Here is a 21,616-nt window from a genome sequence, read left to right on the forward strand (position 1 = left end):
AAGATAGCTATGAGAGACTGCAAAATGCTTCCTGTGCACAGCTAATGTTACCAACTGTGATAGCAGGAGAATATGCGATGAAAGCAGACACATTTAGAACATTATCCATTTCCAGACTCAGTGACAGGACAAGTGGTAGCTGTTTAATTAATTATTTTGAAACCTGGCTAGTGCAATCAATTCCCCTCGGATTTTTCTATCCATGTTTTCTAAGGCCATTTGTATGTAGCTATTTTTTTCCTGTATTTGTTTGCTTTTATCTGTAGAAGTTGAAAGGACTGCCTTTAGCATACACTGTCAGCAGCACATTTAAAAACATCTAAAATGCAAATATACCTAAAATTTGGGTTAGGAAGTATGTAGTAGCAACTCCTTAACTGGTGTCAATGAACATAACTCCATAAAAGCCACTGGCATAGTGCTAATGTGTCCAAGCTGAGCCCATATCTGTCCTTAGGTCCCTATCAAAGCAATACATGATCAAAGCTTTCTTTGTTCCTTCTCCCAAATAATTTGCAATCTAACATTCAGTTCTAATTGGTTTATCCTAATTTCCTTTTTGTCAGTGCCTTTTTGTGGCACTGACAATTTTAAATGACATGCATCTTGGGATTTCACAGGCAAAGTTTATGCCAATAATAATTAGATCTCCCTGAGGCTTGGGATCTAAAGAGGTTCACCTAGTGAAGATAACAGCAGTATTAGCTGAACGTCTCAGTATCGTCTGGACTCCAGTGACATGGTATCAGGTAGTCTGCTGTGCAGTCATCCAAGCACTACGGAGCAAATGAAAGCTTATTTGCGTTAGCATAGAAATGGACAAAACCGAACAACCCAAATTTAGTTCTGTAAAAAAACAGGAAAATAAGTTACATGATGGTGGTAATTCATTCTATGTTTGGAGAGAAGGGAAAAATTTGGGAATTTGCAATTTGGGAAAGTTTATGCAGAGGAGCTTTTACTACCTTCTATTTGGAGGAAGTAACTTTGGGCTAAAACTAACAGATGCAGTGGGGAATAGGTATATACTTTGCAAAGAAATGTATAGTGGGTATTTTTTCTCCTCCTTATTCTTTATTTGCCTTGAAGCCCCCCAAACACATGGCATTGCTAGGCAAATCAGCTGAAAGAATTGTTTATAATGATGATCAACTCTCACGTGTTTTCCTTGCCCTCTTGCAGTGCTTTGAATGCAGCTACTACCTGCAGTGTGGTCTTTGGGAAAGCAATTCCTTCTTCTGTTTCTGCCCAAGATCTATAGCACTGAGGCTCTGGTCCTCATGCATTTTCACTTTGATGGTACAAGGAATACCTAAAGCAGGGTCAGATGAGAAAAAGGGATTGTGCAACAACCACTAGAGAAATCCAGGTCTCTGAACTCATGCTTCAAGATTGGGATAGCTTTTTAAACACATTAATCCACTGAATCCTGCTGTGTATCTATATGATACGAGAACCTAATTCCCTTAGACTATTTTGAAAAGCCTGGTCGTAGGGTATGCTTAGTTTTGTGAGAACATGGTTTGTTCAGTGTCCATTAAGTCCTTGTAACCTTGTTATCCTAGTCCTGACAGGTAATTGGCCCTGACCTGCTCAGAAAGTAACGTGAATGTGAAACCAAGTCAGTAGTCGAAACAAGATGCCAAGAAATAGGTAGATAAATATTAGGGAGTTAGAGAAAGCACTTCATTAAAAACACGGTATTCAGGCAAGGTTAGAAGTAAATTATAGATTCAACCTGCCTCTAGGTTTGTTGGGAGCAGGGGCCTACGTGCTGAAATCTCTTGGGTATGGTTGTCATCAGCTATAAAATAAAATGTACGACCAAGGGCTTGTGTGGATAGTTTTTTTGCTGAACATGAAGGGTAGGAAACAAAAATAAATAGCTGGGAAATCTTAAAAAAAAGAGAATAGAATAGGGCAAGAAAAACTGGTAAATACTGGTTAAAACAATAGGAAACTGATCTTTGACCCATGGTGGAGGGTTGACGAGGTTAAGCTGGCACTGCACATTAGAGTGTTTAACATATTGTGCTGTGCATCAACATTGTGATTTCATATTCATTTGATAAATAATGCAGTGAGAACAGGAAAAGGTACATAGGAACCTTCTCTGACATTGCTTGTAACAGTGGAAAGGAATAAACTTGCAGTGCCTAGAATGTCATTTGCCACACATACTAACAATTACACAGAAAAAACCCTCAGACAGCAAAATGCAAAATTATCCGCTTACAAGTTACCCTGCTGCCATACTGGCAAGACTTAAATAAACTTGCATTCCATTTGCACATGCTGCAAAGTGAGAACTGTATCTCTGGTCTATTTATTTTGTGTGGCATCTGAATTGGGTATTTTCAAACCTAAAGCAAATGAAGCATGACCCTCAAACTGAGACAGAATTTGGGTTCCATATGTGTATACACACACATGCATGCGAATATATATATATTTATACACATATATATATTGCAAATAGCAGCTGAATATCTGTAGCTCATCCAAGTCCCTGGGGGGACTCTCACTGGAGACATGCAGTCTCATCTACCAGAACAAATTGAGAGCATCTTTCCTGACCCCAAGTGACACTCCTCTTTCCCAGTGCCTTTACTCTTTCCTTTTGGTGCACTTTGCAGCTTGTTTTCTGAGTGAAAGCAGCCAGTATTGTGAGAGACCAAAGAATTACATGCACAATCAATACAGCGATGAAGCCATCTTTAAAGTAGGAAAAAACCCCACCCTTAAGAATAAGAAAGGAATAAGGTTAAGGTTAGGTCCAGTTTAATCAAAAGCAGATTTACCATGTTGTTTTCAAGATGTACGTTGATAACGGGAGTTAGAAATAGTTAACGGCTTTTCCTCTTTTGTGAAGTAATGAGGCTGATTGTTACTTTTGGCTTTTATTACAACTGGCAGTCTGATTCAATGAGCAATCACATATAGTATGTGTAATTTTATTATTTATTGCTTTGTTCACTATTCACTTTACAATTTGGCTTTAGATAGCTATCATTTCAAATTATTCGGTTCAGTGCTGCAATTAGACATACGATAGTCGGTTCTAAGTAATGCTTTCTTCTGGCACATGGTAATACTTGCAGAATAATTCCACTCTCTCCATCGAGACAAAGCTGCTGAGAATTGTGCATTCAATTTGCTCCTACTCCAGATTGGCTATTTGAGTTACTGCAGCTCCTGAACTTACGCAGTTTCAGCTGCTTACTTACCTGCAGTAAAACTGTTAGAACTAAGGAGGCTCTGAAAGCTCTCCTGATTAACAGGCACAATGCCTTGTGGAGTACATTACTGCTATGGTGAGAGCTATATGGGAATAAGTTAGCCTAGTAGCCTTGGTGTCCCAGCAATATGAAGGCAATTAAAAAAAAAAAAAAAAGTTAGTAAATTGGCTTTGTGCTTGAATGGTATCTGGGACAGCAAATTGCATTTTTCCCTGTGTGTTGACTTTATGAGGTAGCCCTGCCATGGAACAAAGAGTAAGTTGTGCCGGATAACTAAAGGTTCAGGTTGTTTAAAGGCCTTTACATAAGGCAGAATGACTATAAACCAAAAAAACAATATTCAGATGATGTTAGCTGGCTGCCTGTTTCCATTTTTGCTACAGTCTTTGTCCCAAATCTGGAAAAAAAATAAATGTTGTCAGGTTTTGTTTTTGTTACAATTTTTTTCCTCAATAATGAAATATCAACATTTTCATGGTTTGTACACTACATGAAATATAATATTTTGCTGGAATCCTTTGACCTTTTCAAAAACCTGTGTTTTGATTGTCTGGCAATCCTACTATTTCCCTGCAGGTTAGAGAGGGAAACTGTTTTGTAGAGGAGTTGAATTTACAATGGCATTGCACTGGGTTCTGTGGCAGGTATTCAGAAACAGACTGGATAGTCTATTGGATATAGGGTTGGTGGTGATTTGTAATGATTAGTCCTGCAAAACGCAGTGACCTGGACAGATTTTTTTTTTTTTTTTCCCTAAGTGTCATTGTAATAGGATCTGCTCTGATGAAAAGAAAAAAAAACCTCTTCAGAAAATGTCCAATTACCCAAGATGAAATTCAAGCCAGGCCTCCAGGAATGATACCCAATTCTGTCTTGCACCTGAAGCCATCTTCTTTTTTCCCAACAAAACCGATAAACACCACTTTTCTCTCCAGCTCAGAGGCTCCAGGCTGACAAAAATTCCCTGCATAACTGTTTTGTGAAAAATGCCAGGGTTTTGAAAACTGTTTTCTTTTTGTATCAGAATGAAAACCTGACTTTTCAAAATATTTTATAAGAAGGAAAAAGACCGATCCCTTCTCTGCTATGGTGGTATGAAATAAATAGGTAACAGACGTATATGCAAGGCAGAGAGAAGCAGAAGTAAACCTGAGACACCTTTTTTCTTGGACCAAGTGAGGGTGTGCAACAGGAGCTTAATGCTTCTGGTAGGGTCTCACCTGCCCGGAACTCCCCTTGGAGGTTAGGAGGTAGTTTTGACAGGCTGATACAATAACCGGAAAGGTAAAAGTGCCTCACTTAAAAAATTTCCGCCCAATCCTACCCAGAGCTGGAGTGGTTCTTGTAGTGCCAGCTCTGCCAGCTCCAATCACTGCTATCTCTTTCTGTTCCCAGAGCCCCTGTAGCTGTTCCTCTCCTCTGCAGCAAAGTCCCTCATCACGATGGACAGTCCAATATTTTCATCTTCCTTTGCAACTTCTTGCTTCCACCTGCTTCAGTCCAGCCTAATGATGCAATGTAATTAATTTTTCCTATCAGGTATTACAGGCCCTTTATGCACCTGGCTGAGGTCTTTTCATCAGTTTCCCTTGCACCTTTTCCCTTTTCATACTTTTATGTCTTTTTCTAATCTGAAACATTCTGTCTTCACATGGTTAGTGTCCTCTTTTAAATTTCCCTGCAGAAACAGCTTATTTTCCTTTCCAGGTTTGTGTATATCACACACTCGTGGGTCATGCTGCACAAAGTTCTGCCTCAGCTCTGTGGACAATCTTCCTTTGTGTGTGGGTCTTTGCCAGAAGTCCCATGGGCTTTATTGGCTTTCAGGTACGGTGTGATGCAAACAACAGCAGAAATGATACAATCACAGTGTTCTGGAAGTACAAATAATAGGGCTGTTTTTCAAATGTCCGTGAGTTACAGGAGACAGGAAAATACTCGTATCACCTTTATACATCTCAACACTAGATGTAACGCAGCTTTCAGACCTTTAATGTTAGTGGTGGCAACTGGGACACAACCTACTGAGGATGAATTTCTTCTTAACTACGGTATGTGATTTAATCTGCCATCACACAATTTTTGAATAATAATTTTCCTGCCTAGTTATTTTCACATTTGACATTCACTTAAACCTTTCTTATATTGTAAAGAAAATAGCTTTGATTTAGGCAGTTATCGTGTAATTTAACATTTGCATCTTCGTTACTTGGGCATTTCAGTTGTATAACACGTCTTGCTTATCCACCTGATCCTGCCTTTCCATCCATTAGATCACGGTAAAGCTATCAGTACGAGTGAGAGTTTCCCTTATTATTCTAGTTACGGAAAGATGGAAGATTTTCAGGATAACATGCTGTCTTACAAAAAATCTCTTTTGATGACAGTATTAGATATAAGAAAGTCACTGATCTTAGAGACTTCGTAACAAAAATTTCCTTGGTTACATCAGATCTTTTGTTAGATTTGATAATATGATATTATTGCAGGCAGAAGAGACAATCTTTTGCATGGATAGTTTTTCTAGAAATGAGTGTATGTGTGTGAACTTCAGTTTTAGACTCACCTGACTTTCTCCAAGCTAAAATCCAGTACATTGGATTACTTTATCTCTGCCAGGAGATATTTATCTAAATTATGTTTTCTTAAACAAAATATTCAGGATTTGAATTTACACACTGCAAAAACACAGCTCAAATCTTGTAGAGAGGCAGAACTGCACTGAACCAGTGCTTCAGAGAACAAGGGCACGTGTTGTGGTAGATACCTGTTAAGATTTCATCATGCATTGTTTTTACATGAACTGTTATGAACCTCTTCTTGTATAAAAATGCATTATTGAATGTTGATCATGTAATGAACATTCTGTGTTTTTTTTCAGGGATTAATTGTCGGATCAGATTACATGGGGGTCTGAAACGAGAAGAATTGTTTCCCTTTCTCCCTCTGGGAAAAACAGCGAATGCAGATTTCTCTTGCTAAGTTGTGCTACATCAGAACCCAGTATTCACATGAAAAATATTCCTCTAAGCTCTGCTATTAATGCCTGTCCTCTTTGTAACGTTTGTGGAAGTGCTGTAAAAGGAAGAAATGCAATAGGTGTAGTCAATAAAAGCAAAATAAAGTCTGTCATGAGAAACTGCATAGCAAGCCCATGCTTCCAGAGCTTGGGCTTAGATGCTGCTGCGTGGAGGAGGGCTAACAAGGTCCATTGCTCTAGTAGCTTTCTAAAGCTCATCTATACAAACCTGTATGCTAGTTTTAAAGGGAACAGAATAAACCCTTCCTTTTGTAACTTCACTGAAGTCTTTTGCAATTACCAGGGAGGTAACTGATCCAATGCCTACAAGACTTAAAGAAAAGATGATGTTCTGTACACAGTTATATGAAATTTAAACTCTAATTTTTAATTGGAATGGATCTATATGAAAGCTTTAGCCTTCATTCCATTATGGCATTTCTGCAGACATAAGGTTTTTTTTACAAGATCAGATTTCTTGAATCCATACCTTGGCACGAATGAGTCTTTGGTTTACTGAATATTTCACAGATTTATATTCTTTATTTTCCCAGAAACTCATTTTCAGGTCTTTATACTCTTAAAACTCCTGTTACCCTTAATAGAGATTTTTCCCAGTGCCGCAACTGACTGCAACTTTAACATTATATCCACATCGCATTTAATTGTTAGAGTAAAATTGCTGCAAGACTTGAAATGGAGATGCAGTGAAATGTCTCCCTCCCCCTTTTATTTTATTTTTATTTTAAAACCTTATTTTCTGAGAAACACTTGGGCAGTGCAGGTCTGATCACATGTGAGGGACAGCTGAGGCTGGAGGGATGAGATAATAGAGAACAGCAACAACAGAAAATTCCCCTCCAGAACCTACTCTGCCTGTTCAATTTCTATTCTGTCCAGAGGAGCTATAAAACTGGAGAAAGGTGAGTAATAGATTTTAGAGTCATCAGAAATATAAATTATAGCTAGACATTTCCTATCAGCATCCCATGCAGTTAATGATAAACAGTCAATGAGATGTATGCACTTCTAGCATTTTTATAATGAATCTATTGCTTCTATGACAGCTTACTGTCAAACATTATGCTTTGGAATTTATAACTTTTGATACCATTTTAATAGATGGTCTAGATATGCTAAAATCTGTTATTTTTCTTTTTAGGAGCATGACACTTTCACCTAACAAACCTAATGAACGTACCTAACGAAGTCCAAATGTCTCTGCAAGCGTATGCACGTACACACGAGGAGGATTTTCTTTCTTCCTTCTTTCTTGAACTGTCTCTCCCTTTCTTTCTCTCTCTTTCCTCCCTGTCTTCTTTCCTTCCTTTTAAATGACTGCCAATCAAAAGAGAGCAATATTTTAGAGACTAACAGTTCAGTGGCTCAGAGGGAATGAAAAAAAAAATTAATACAAACGGGTTTATTTAAAATCTGTAATTGCATAAAAAAGGATCACTTCTGTACTTACTGCCCGATTTATTATTGATCTTTCTACTAGTTCTTTGTGCGTTTGCAATATTATATGCTAGATGTCCTCAAAAGTGTTGAAGTGATGACTGCTCTACAAGACTGGTTCCTCTTTGCACCATTCCAGCATCGTTTGCCCAGGAATGAGTGATCAGACCAGATTCTAGAGGCAGAAAAATGCAGTCTCGGATCCCTCTTACTGGGAAAGCAAGTTTCACCTTTGAAATTATGCTCAAACATCAACCTTGTCACTCATCGGTGTTTGATTGTGATAGCTTGTAGAAAAAATACTTGCATTAAGACTCTCCTGCCCTTTGCACCCAGCCTAAGGAGGCCATGATTTTGGACGACAAGAAAAGCATCAGCTTTCATCAGGTTGAACGCAATTTTATTTCTGCTACAAAGGTCTGCTTCTCCCCATGCTGCTTTTATGCCAGTTTAACTCTATTGATTTTATGAGCTGCCAAGGTAGATGAGCTGCTCATGAAGCACTTTCCTTTCCCTGCCTGCCAGGCAGTCACAGGCTCCTTGCCCTCAGACTTCTCCGCAGTCGTGGCTTTCAAAGGTGGGTCAGGCTCCGCTTCCTGGCTTTATTGCTGGCCCGTTTCTTCCTCACAAGCTCTTCTTCTTTCTTTGTTACCCTGGGAGGGATGAGGCCTCCCTTGTAGCAAGGAAGTTTTGGAAAGAATAGATGACTTATTCCAGTCATGTCTGGAGGTGAGTTGCTTATTTCAAGATAAATAGCACTGTAGACCAAAATGTATGAAAATGGCAGACTATGCCTTTTGTTTATTTTCATACCTCATAATTTGAATATTAATCCCTTCATTTAGAACACTATCACATGCTCGCTCATTTTTGTAAGTACAGGGAAGGTATTTTTACATGCTGTCTTATAATAGAAGTCTATGCAGTCCGTAATAAGCCTGGTGCTTTTTAACTAAGTCTGTGCTGAGGTGGAATAAACCCAGCTTCCTTTTGCCTTCTAATAGAAGAGAAGACAATTTGGTAACATCTTGTAATGTATGCAAGCTTCATGTATGTTCATGACCTAGAGTCTAGGAATTGCTGCCTAATTGCATAATCAGACTAGCAGTTATAGAGGAACTGGTAGCTAATACAGCTAATATCTAGCCCCTCAGCTACGTATGAAGGTTGCATATAAATGTGGCAGTGGGATGTGTGGCTACCCTACTTATGGAAGTCAGGATGAGAACAAATGAAAACATAAAGGAAGACCTCCATACAAATGGGTGCAGAGTGCTGTAATGGACAGGCTGAATGGCGGAGGTGGTGTTGTCACTGCTTAAAGGCAGGAGAGAGGGATGAGAAGGAGAATTTAGAATGAGTGCCATGGATTCTATAATCAGATTTTCAAATGTTATAGGGCACTTGGAGCAGGGATGTGAACAACTAATGAGGGCTGTGAGCAAATTAGGATGGAGAGTCCACTGGGATAGGGGGGTTGTGATACAGCCTAATTTTACAGGAGATAAAGCTGTTGCGAGCTATCTTACAGACTAGTATAAGCGAGATGGTTGTGAATGGATATATTGAAGAAGAAGCTGATAACGAAGCCACAAATGTGGATAAGAGAGAGAAAGAAAGAGAGAGAAGATAAAATGGAGAAGACTATGGTAGCTGTTCTGAAGAGGGATGGGGAAGTGAATGGAAGGCAAGAGGATGTGCTACATAACCCCAGGAAGAGAACGGACTTCAGTACAGCCCTGCGTAAAGGTGGGGTTTTTTTTTCCCTAGTTCACTCACAGGGACAACTACAGGCTGAATTCTGTAATTTTGTCTTTTGCTATATTCTCTTGAAGCAAACTATTTTAAAGTCTTCTTTCTGGTGAGTATCTGAACAGCTCATAACAAATCATCCCTTCCAGGAGATCATTCGTTATTAGACATATTGATGGCATGTTTGAATCTCTAAAGTGGTAATTCATGCTATTAGCTGAGTTGTCTTGATGACCTTCACTACACTAGTATTTTACTCATTCTTTCATATTCTTGTACTTCATACGTACCAGAGAATAATTCATATCCTTGGTAACCTTTGCAAATGATTTCCCCAGAGGTTTTTCTTCATCAATACCAGAGAAAACTAACCCATTGTCATCATCCTCTAAAAAGTAATTAGCCATGAATAATTGCTCCTTCCTGACATATTTCTAACTTTGCACTGAATTGATTTTTTTTTTTTTTAAGTAGATCTATTAATTGTGGAAGCATTAGGCTGCCTTCACACTTTTATTCTCCCATTCCTTATTCTATGCTTTTGTTACAAGTGCTCTGGATTACATTTTGCTTGTCCTGTTTAATGTTGCTTGCACAGTTCCCTAGCTTTATGATACTTTGAATTCCAGACTGGTAGAATAGATTTTTCGATGCAGTGTTATTAGGTTCGATTTTGGAATACTTTTACTCAGTGAGTTATTTTTGTGGAAGTCTTATGTCACTTTCATGGGACATTTTTTTCTCTTATTTGCTCAGCAGGATTCCCAGTTTGTCTCTGCCAAGCAAGATCCATTTATCAGATCTGTGGTGCCCTATCTTTTTGTAGCTGAGCCTTGCTTGATGTATCTGGCACAGTTTGTGCTTCATGGGGTCTTCTGGAGTTAGCTAAGCTACTGCCCAGGGCTCAGGAAGGTGGCCTACCTGTGACAGGCTGATGTCTGCCCCTAAAAACCTTAAAAAAAGATGCCACAAAAGTAAAAGAGAGGAAGAGAAACATGCATTCACATGCATTCTCACGGTACTCCTCTGAAGGGAGAACCCCTTTCTATCAGTTATGACTAAGTTTCTCCACTTTCCATTGAGGTCTTTTTGTAAAGACAGGTTGTGCTGGAAATGTTTCTTCAATTGCCTGTGTAGGAGAAATGTGTTTTCCTTCAACATAAGGGAACCCTTCAACCATACAGCTACACAGGGAGAAAAACTGTTGTTTTAAACTGCTGCAGCTCCATTGACTTTAATAGAGCCGTGCTTTTTTTAATAACAAGCGATGACGCAGGCAATATAGTGTTTTATGTTCCACATGTCTACTCCTGTGCTTCTGCATATGAGTAGAAAATCTCCCGATTTTTCCCTACTGGCCTGTCTGAAACATTCCTGATATTGTCCGAGACCTGCTGCACCCCCACCTCTCTTTCATATAATGCGGTGGTACTCAAAGTATGCTTCAGAAAGCTTTATATCCACTTTAGTAATTAAAATAGCTTTTTATTTTAATGTCTAAAGAAAGATCTTCTTGGATGTTTCTATACATTTATTGTTTGGTCTTCTGTATTTGTGGGCCTCTTTCTCAGCAGTATACCTTCCCCCTCACCCAATGTACTTGTAAAGGTCTTTTTTTAATTTTTCTGATCAATTCTGTTATTTTACTTCTCTGGTTTGTTCGTTCTATGCAATTATCCAACTAAATGACTATATTTTTGTTGATTTGCTTTCCCATCTCTTATATAATAGAATTCTTTTAACCTCCTATAATTGTTTGGTCCATCTGACAGTTTATTATCCATGTTCCTTCTTTTTTTCATGTGAGTCTAGAGGACTTTAAACACAGTGGAGTTGGAAAATGTGGTAGATGTTAATGCTCTCTTCCATTTCTTTCCGGGTAGCTTCTTTTTTTGTAAGCCTTCTACGTGCTAGGTCCTCCTTGATTTCCATTAAAGTTCTGCCTTTAGGACTGAACTCTTGTTTACTTAAATCCTCCAAATGCACCTTTCCAGAACTGAAAACCTTTACACTGCCTTATCACATGAACTCATTCTTTACTCTGTTGGAGACAAGCATCCAGTAGTCACTATTTTCAGGTTTCTCTCTTTTTCATTTTTTTTTCTTTTCTTTTCTATCTGTAAACATGACCGTGGACTGAGGACATCTTAGCTGCTGACTTTGGTAGTTGCTTTGTGAATCCTAAAGTTAACTTCAAAAGGATTTAGATATTTATTTCTGAACATATATAAGTGGAAATTCCTCCACAAATGCGGTAACCTAGCATGTTAGTCCAGGAATATTTTATACTTTTTCCTTTTGCATGTTTTTGAGTATGCTTTCCTTTTCTTTCTTTGAATCCCAACTTGTATTTTCACTGCAGAACTATAGCTTGTTGGGATAGAGAATATTTTCCTGGACCACAACACCACATGGCTTATCCTTGTTTTCCTGTCTCAGCCTTGGAATGCAGTGCTTAGGCTGAAATGACGACTGCTTAGAAGGGAGATTAAAGGACTGCCAGGGTGATACCCAGGGACAGGGAATCTGTTTTCTCATATAGGGAAATTATAGCTATAGTTACAGATTCTGATTATACAGTTGCCATCCTAACAGGATTTCTTCATATTCAGTGGTGAAAATTTATCACGTTTATTTAAATATCTATGCCTGAGTTAGGACCAGCTGAAAATGGAGAACATTCAGATTGTATAAACTATATGTATGTGTACATTAGGGAAAGGAACTTGTCTCAAAGAGTTTAAAAAATTAAATATGTTTTTCAGCCTTTTTTTACTTATTCTTATAAAAATATACTGGACTGTATTAATAATGGACTCAAATACTACAGCAGTATCTTCATTGATTGATATCCCTCGGCATAGCTCAATCTACAAGATGTCAACAAACAGAATGTAAATTTTCTCCTGAATGCACGATCCTTTCATGCCACCACAGACTCTGAGAGACTCCTTATTATTACTTTTGATCTCTGTAGGTCTCAATATTATGAAATCCTTCTGTAAACTCAGCTGCATGCACATTTCATCTGTACAGAAAACACTTAGATTGACTTTATATTTTTTTTCCACTTTCAAAATTCTTTGTTCCTGTCCATGAGAAGTTAAATTTCTCAGGGGAAGAGGGATTGAAGCCTCAGTAGAATAGGAAATTGTGAGGAAAATCCCCTGTTGACTACTGGGTATCAAAAAGATTCATAGGCATCTCACTGGGAGTGTTATTTAACCTCAGATGCTTCTGTGCTGCCTTATATATAATCTGATATTTTTCATTTGGAATCCAAGTACATCTAATTATTTTTACAGAAATGTAAAATAAATGTGCATATAAATTATAGATTAGGAATGAGGATACTCTGGTAAGTAATTCCATATAGTTCAGCTACTTTTTTTTCTATTACATTATTGGTTTAAGTTTGAAGTGATATAATCCTTTTTTAAACTTCTTCTAGAATTGCTTGCATTATTCCTTATTTGCTCCTTCTGAAGCCTCCATATATGAAAGGTTATTTATTGTGGCACTAGCACTTGCTAAAGCTTAATAGGAAAAATTCTTGTAAGCGTCACCATGGTATCTGTCACAGTTGCAAGTAATAATTTTGTTTCCAAAATCTGTCTGCTCCTTCTCTTTTTTTCAGAAAAGATGCCCTGCTGATATGAAAATTACCTCTACTCCACTGAAATGGACAGAGAAAAAGCACCCAGGACTAAAGTTTTTCATAGATGAGCCTGGTGAAATTCCTTATCCAGGTGAATTTTCACCTTATTGAGGTGAAATTACTTATGTCAGCAATTAATTTGGTCCCAGTTTGTTCTAGAAGACATTTCAAAAGTTAACAATGTGAGTCTCACCGCACCTAGAAATAGTGCTGACTCTTCCATGTCGCTTCTGGGTCACAGTGTTGTCAGCTCCTGCTTTTAATGGAGCCTCATGATATTTGTTGTTTTTTTGTTTTTTTTTTTTCTTTAAGTCCCAGATTCTGGGGGCATATCTCATATTTCATTTTTAAAAGCACAGGTTTATAGTTCTCATGGTACCTCAGAAACCCTTGATGACTTGACCTGAGTGCACCCTACAGTCTCAGAATCTCAGAGTTAAATAAAAAGAAGCAAACATTCCTAAGACTTAAAATTTCAGGGGCTTTTTTTGGCAAGTATTATTTCTTGGAAACTGTAGTAGAGACAATTTGTGACTTTTGAATGCATGCAGTTAGCAGTGCAGAGTCATTAACAGGGAAGAATGGTTTCCCTTCATTTGCAGTAAAGCACGCCTCTGACTAGTTTGTACTCAAAACTCAGCAAAGCCCCAGTTACATATTCTGACCAGCAGTTTTTTGTACAGAGAAGGTACTTTGCCCATCTTGGCATGGGCAAACGACAGACTGAGGTTCAAACCACAGATATCCACCAGGTTGTCTTGGTAACTATGGGCAACCCATGTGTGACTTCATCTCTGCCACGACAAGACAGGGCTGATGTTATTTTGCCCTCTGCCAGGCTCTTTTGAGCATTGACTTACTAATGTTTGAAGTGAGTTCAGTCACTGTGAATGGGGAGGGGAGCGGAGGGGGGGAGGCAGAGGCAGGCTGAAATCGGTGGGCAAAATATGTGCTGAGGCAGAATGAAATATTGTTACTTACCTGTCGTAAAATTGTGGATAAAATTGTCCTTTGTTGATACTTCCAGCTACACAGGAATATGTTTATATAATGTGTGCATTTTATGTATATATTTACACCCATATGTGTTTATAAAAAAAATTTATTTGTAATTGGCTGAATTTCTCATCCCTTTTCCTCTGAGGTATGCCCTCCACAGTGTATTGAGGGTCGACACAAACTGCACTCATGCCCTGAGGTGACCAAAATCCGTGTGACTGGCGGAGTGTGTTGCAGGATGCCGGTGACGAGGACCCGCTGGAGGCTTTTCTGGAGGTGTGCATCCCGCCATGGTGCGTGATGGGCAGCAGTGCCATAGCTGGGGTAAGGAGTGATGGCTAACCCAGTCCCCGGCTGCAGGAGTATGTAAGTCAGCGAAGACAGAAAGTAACATAAAGGAAAGAGGATTTTAAAACAACAAAGGGCAATTTGCATGTCTGTCTTACCTGGATTACTGCCAAACTCTGACAGAGCTACTAAATAGGTTTCCTGTTCGCTGTCAGCCCTAATGGCTGTGGTTAGGGCTATAACTTCTGTCTGTCTGTCTCCCTTACCTGCCTGTGAAATGCCTACCCTCCTTCTGCAGAAGGAGTCATATTTTATTGCAGAGATCTTTTGTCGTCTCCTCTTCCTGCATTTGTAAATCCCCCACGTGTTCGTTGAGAGGTGTCTTGTCTGAGGCTGTTTCTTGGCTTTCCTCTTGGTTTCCCAGTTTCCATATTGATTTTACACAGCAGCTTTGTCCAGTAAGCCATACAGTAACTGGGTCATAGCTTGGTATTTGGGAATTAATCCAGAGCTACTCTGCTTCTGCCACAACCTGTTTCAGTGTTACAAACATTCTTTGAGTTTTTGGTGAATACTCGCTCCATTTTTTATGGCGTCTGGTGAAAGAAGTCCCGTTTTAAAAATCAAGGCATTATTTTATGGTAAGCAAAATGACATTTTATAAAATAAAGGCAAGGTTGCTAAAAGCTTTGAAACAGATTTTTTGCACCTTTCTAAAATGCGTGATTCTTTTTCTTACACCGTGAAATATTTGGACAAGGGTTTTACTGCAGCAATTCCTGCGTGGTAATTTTGTGAGGCTGTGATACTGCAGGAATCAGAAGCAGGTATGATGGGGGAAATTCTAGTCCTGTTAGAGTGGTGCTGTGGACTTAAATTAAGCCAGGGCTTTGCCTGAAGTTTCTCCATGGCAGAAAGCCTGCTATAGGCAGAGAGGAGAGGATTCTGATGTAGTCTCCTTTCAACCAGGGCTGGAAGTCAGCTGATCTAACTTAAGCTGCCTGGAAGTCTGGTATCTAGTCTAAACCAGTTTTCCAAGCTATCCTTATAATTAACAGGAGGAGATAAGCTCCAGAGGGCAATTCATGCTGCTTGTCTGAGACACCTGCTTTAGCACTGGATCAATCAGTCTCTTCAGTGTTTTTCTTTCTTCGCTGACTACAGGTGGATGCCAGAAAACTGGCTGAGACCAGACGTTTCCAGTTAGGGAGGTGAATAGGATGCAGGATGCTTGTTATCTTCATGGTGTCATGCCTGTGGAGTGTGAGTACAAACTCCTGGAGGATCCCTGCTCTCTTGCTCCTTGTGATTAAAAAGGGAATCAATGTCTGGAAGTGAATTTACCCCTTACTGTTTGCAAAATACTGTCCTTAACGATGTAGCAGTAATGGCAGGCTTGGTGTGGAGTAGGACACAGATTAAAGCAGACTGCAGAGGTAAAACACAGATGCAACAGCTTGTAACCAGCAGTGCCTCTTGCGGTGGTTACCATGCTCCGCTTGGGCATGGCGACTATTGCAACGTTCAGCCCGCAGGTTGGGCTGCTGGACAAGGAGGAGACATAAGCATAGCAACCACATGAAGGGCGATCTGTATATATACAGCCTGGGAGAAATCAGGGGTGTGCAGCAGTGACTGAGGTGCAGACCTGCACATCCGAGGCACATAGTAATGATGAATTTGTGAGGTGACTGCCTCTTTTTTTTTTTTTTTTTTTTTTTCCTGTAATTCGTGCAGTCCCCACGCATTACTGTGTTGTGTTACAGTGGCATTTGTGGGCATTCATTGCTCCGCACCTTGCTATTTATAGCAGAAGAACTAAAGGAGAAGAGGACTTGCAATAGCTGTCTAAATCCTTGTAAATGGCAAGAGGGCAGAGGCAGAGTCTGCAAATGGCAGAGAGAGAGAGGCAGTTCTTGAGTTTGATGGGCTAAAGCAGAGTTAAAAAACAGCCGAACAGCCCAGTTTCTAAGTAGTGTTTGTCTAACTATTTTCAAAGACGGCATTTTGAGCTTTATGTTGCTTTAGTCAGTGATGTGTTTTAGCAGAGAAACAACAGGAATCGTGTTGAGCTCATCTCAAACACACATAAAATATTTTAGCATCTTTTCTTTTATCTCCCCTTTCACATACAGCTCAGGAGAAATGTGTTCCAAGTGACAGCATCTTTGACAACTTGCACTTTTTGTTCTACCTTTTGTTCTGCTTCCTGCAAAAAGCCATGTGATGAAGATTGCTGGAGAACATTGATACTGTCCCTACTTATGTAAAAAAGAAAAAAAAAAAAGCAGCAACTGTATACTTCCCAGAGGGTCAGACTGAGCCTTTAACTGCAACATCAACTGAAGGGCTCTGCATCTCTGAAGCAGCCTGGGGTATTGCCTGCATATCCTTGCCAATATGTATCAAAACCAAGCAGTAGAACACTGAACAGAATTCCTCACTCTAGTGTTAACAAAATTCCTGACAATAAGCTATAAGTCTACCCAGTGCCATGGAAATGCCATAGGCCAAGTTTTCCAAATGCACTTTCTCCCTTTGTGCCAGCAAATGCTGCTGTGATGCACAGAGAGGCAGATTCTGAAAATGTAGGCAATATTTCTTAACCTCCGAGTTATTGATTTCTTGAATTGGAACATCACCTTTTCATTTTAAGAATTTCAAACTTTGGGGTTTTGCCTTAATTGCACCTGTCTTGACCTAGGTCCAACACCAGCAAGCACTTATGAATGTATTTAACTTTACTCATGTGACCAATGATAAGCCCAAATGCGACTAGTTTTTGAGAGGCTTTTCTACAACCCTTATCTCTGGTAGTAGAGGCTCTCACAAGAATAATGAATTTTCTTCACAGAATCCCAGAGAGATAAAGCAATGTTATTATCCCATTGTACAGCTGGGAGAAGTGATGACACAGAAATTAAATGCTTTTCTTAAACTCCTATTTTCAGTTAAAAAAGAGGTTATAACTCCAAGAAATTTCATTGTATTATTTTAAGTTAATTGATCTTGCTGTCCCAAAGACTTTTTCTGTGTATCCATACACAAAGTAAGTGGTGCTCTTAAGTGCTAGTGATCATTTAAGGTGATAGAGCTGGAAAACGAATAAAAACTCTTATATAACGTGAGCCCTTGTGTCTGTATGTGCGTGTGTGCCTGTTTGAGTCCATGTTTTGGAGTTTAAAGCTACTAAACTAAAGTTTAGATCTTCTACGTGCCCCAGCAGGGCAGAAGTTTCCAAGAACACTGAACACAGTAGAAAGCAGCAGAGATCGCAGAGAAGAAGTGAAGAAGCACACACCGTATATTTTCAAAGCAAGGTCATTGTTCATTAATAATGCTATGGAGAGCTTAGCTACATGCTGAGCTCTTCACAAGCTCTACTTATCAAACTGCTCAATACTCCAAATCATCGCCTGCTTGTAGAGCAGCACGACTAGTCATGCACTTACAGAGGTGGGAGAGCTGGTTGAGATTGTGAGGACCTGACCTCAGCTTGATGTTGTTTTTTCTTTTTGGAAGCAACATGACACTCTTTGAGAGTTGTATCCCACAGACTGCAAAAGCTCGGGAACGAGCTGTCTGGAGCGGCTGAAGCAGAATTCAATTGATTTCAATGATTGACAACTGGAAAACAAGATGAGGGGCACACCATCCACCAGGCATCTACTGTGAAAATCCACCCACTGTTATCAAACCTGAAGTTCTCTCCGGATTACGAAGCAAGTCTGTGGAAAAGTGTCTTCTTACCTAAAAAGGAAGGTCAGTCCCAACCAAATTTCAAACCTCTGCTATCCTCATAGACAGGAAAAGGATAATGAGAGATGGAGACGTAGGTGGAAATTAAAGGCACATGAACACTGTGCGAAATGCAGAAGACACAGTGATCCCTGATGTACTGGAAGCAGAGTAATGAAGAGATCCATAGAGGCACTGGAATTGGGGAAGATGGAGGAGGTGAATGAGGACAAGGGAGGAGAATGGGGAATCCTGGTGTAGAAGAGTGGATATGGAAGTATAAAGAAGCCATTACTCACTAGAAGGAAAGAATTACAGATCCCTGGTACACAGGAAGGAGGTCTGCAACAAGTCCTTAAAACAAAGGATACAGGGAAATAACACACAGAAGCTTTCTGGAGAGTTGAAGGCTTCAAAGACTGCTAGTGCTTACAGTAAATCTAGGCTGCAGAAGCAACAAGTTTACCAGTTTAAGAGGCAGCATATCCTTGGATGTGCCTGTTCAATTTCTATTCTGGACAAGTTCCCATACTGGTTTCAGGAGGATGGGACAAAAACCTTCTCAGCTGAGCCTCCTCTCTTAGATAGCTATGAACACTGAATACGTCTGAGTCTCGATGCGTTCACTGGGAGGAGCCTTCAAGGTAGCTCTGAAAGACAAATTTGATTTATAGATGGGAAACTACAGTTTTTCTTTTTCAGTACCCAGGAGTGATCACAGTGTAGTACCATAGTTAAGTGGAGAAGTGAGCGCGACAGTTAAAACTGAATAAACAGTCAAAATCTGAAGACAGTAAAATTCTATTCTGGGAGAAAGCTAGAGGATCAAATGTTATGTTACCAATATTGCAAGCTATTTGTTTATTCACTAACAAAAGCCCACTTGAATGAATTCCACAAGTCTTCTCTCCCTATTCAGCTAAATTTAATATGTGAGGTTTCCCAGCTATAAGGATTTCATTTCATTGCCATCTTCCGGATTCAAAACCTCTGCAGAGCAGATGAGAGCCCATGATAGGTCACTAGTTTGCAAGAGCTGTTCGGTTATGTTTTTTCCCTTGAGCTGAAACCTCACATATGAAAACTGTGTGAAGGTGAGAAAGCAGAAAAAGGCAGTGTGGACAACTCAGGAAGGCCAAGGAAGATGTTTTTTCCTCAATGTTCTGAACTTAATTTAAAACACCTCTCTGAGCTACAAAAGAAGAAAAAAAAAAGGTACAGACCATTAAGCTGTAATGAAGATACATCTTCAGATCTCTTTGAAGTGTAAGAGAAGATATCTGTAAAAGCAATAGTTAGAGTGTTTTAGTGCTTTGTATCGGAAATCGTCAAATAGCTTTGAAGAAATAGACCTTCCAGACTCCTTGCAATATGTGTATGAGCTGTTGTTTCCATTTTACAGAAGATTAAAATGAGTCCTAGAAAGATTCATAGGACCAAGGTAAAATAAATGCGAAGTCCATGACAGATTTTAGTATACCACCCCATGCCCAGGCCTGTGCTTCAGCTGCACGGCTGTCTGTGTTTGCCTGCAGCAAAACAGAGGTTTAGAATAATAGACAAGTTACTATACATGTATTAAAATACATTTTAAAAATACATTTAATTGTATGTTAACGAGAAGATTTGACTTTGAATGCTTTCATCTAGTTCATAGGCATAGACAAAAAGGGGATGATATTTATAGGCATGTTCTTGACAGACAGCATTGTGTAGCAGGAAAGTTTGTTTTCTGTGTGTTACAGTTGCTGTAGTCTTCAAAACACCCACTACAGCAGTCTGCTTTGGTAGCCCCAAAATTCTCATTTCTCTCCGTCTTTCTTGCTGTTACCGCATGTTTCATTGATCCCGTGATTTGCCTACCTTTTAATAAAACTATGTGGCACGTGGATTAGGTCACTCTGGGCCAAAAGTGTTTCACGTGCTTACAGCTGGACTGATTTTTGGCCCGAACAACACTTTGACCACTTTTCAACAGAAGAAATAATCAGAAGGACATGCAGCTGCTGCGTAAAGGCCAGGGGAAATTAAAATGTTTCCCACAAGGAAACAAATGAACAAAATACATATGCAGCTTGATTAGAATTTGCATTGTAACATCATTAATTACTAAAAAGCCACAGGTGGGAATGACATGAGACAGGAAAATATGATTATGAAGGGGGAAATGATGATTCTGTGTCAACAGCACAGTCCTTACAAAGGGACATCAAACTGGTGAAAGGCCAAGGGTGTCAGAGTGATATTTTAGCAGACGAAATATTTCATAAGAAATAAGTGCAAAACAATAGGATGTTTGTAATGCTTAATGTTTTTCAGTCCTTCATAAACATAATTTAATTCCTTTTTTTTTCAACAGAAAAATGTGTAAACCCTTAGCAAGATACTGGCCTTCTGTAAGCAATAACTAATCCTGAGAGATTATAATTTTACAGTTAGAGAAATGAAGGAGAGAGAGAGTCAGGGTAAAACAATGAGTTTGTAGCAGAACTGAGATTAGAAAACCCTGCATTTGATTGACAGCACAGGGATGTTCTGGGCTCTCTGTGATCGTGATTTGTCTCATGTTACCTTACTCTCCTTCTGGTAATCCTGTATAGATGCTTCTGCCTGGAAACTTTTCTCTAGGACTCCATCACTGGCACATTCCAGACTTTTAAAAGTTGTCGCAAAATTTACAGAAGCGTCTGCAGATTTCACTTTTTTTTTTTTTTTAAATTGAACTACTAAATTGAAGTAATAAGGAAGAACACCAGGAATAGATCCAAGTCATTATGTTTACAATTATTTAACTGCACAAAATTTTAAACCAATTTTAATGGACATGAGGTAGAGCTAGTTTAGCTAACCATTATAAACATTGGAGAAGCTGCCAACCAGCAACTAATCTGTTCTTTTGTATTAATCTTTTCTTGCCACAAATTACAAAAGTAATGGAGCAATATTTTGCAAGATTTTTCTAGGTTTCTGAACACAAACATGTGTCCCCTTTCAAAGAAGTCAATAATGGAACTGATAAATGAATTAAATCTTCCTTCAAATGCTGAGAAACAGGTATTGATGCCTGTGTTGCTCGCAGAATGAGTAATAATCAGGAAAAGAAGCCTTGCCCACCTTGAGGATATGTTGAAAGTCTCCTCAAAACACAGGGTTGACAGAGGGAATAATTTTGGATTGGTGACAAAAAGCACAACAAAGATTCTGAAGATTGGGTCGTGGCTGCCCGGCCAGAGTGCTGTGATTACCCAGTTTCCTGTTACTCCCATCCCTCACTCGCTAGCAACGTATGAAGTGCAAACCCAGGAATTTGTGGATGGGGCAATTTGGGTAGCTGACTCTGCTGAACACATCCCTGTGCTTTCTGTTCCTGTCGGAGGGCTTATATTAACTTTGTGATGGAAATCAGCTGAGTCTGGAACAGCTATAGATATATCTATGCACTTGATTTGAAACACAAATTCTTAC

This window comes from Charadrius vociferus, unplaced genomic scaffold (genome assembly GCF_000708025.1).
Source record: "Charadrius vociferus isolate BGI_N301 unplaced genomic scaffold, ASM70802v2 scaffold253, whole genome shotgun sequence".
NCBI classification, from domain to species: domain Eukaryota; kingdom Metazoa; phylum Chordata; class Aves; order Charadriiformes; family Charadriidae; genus Charadrius; species Charadrius vociferus.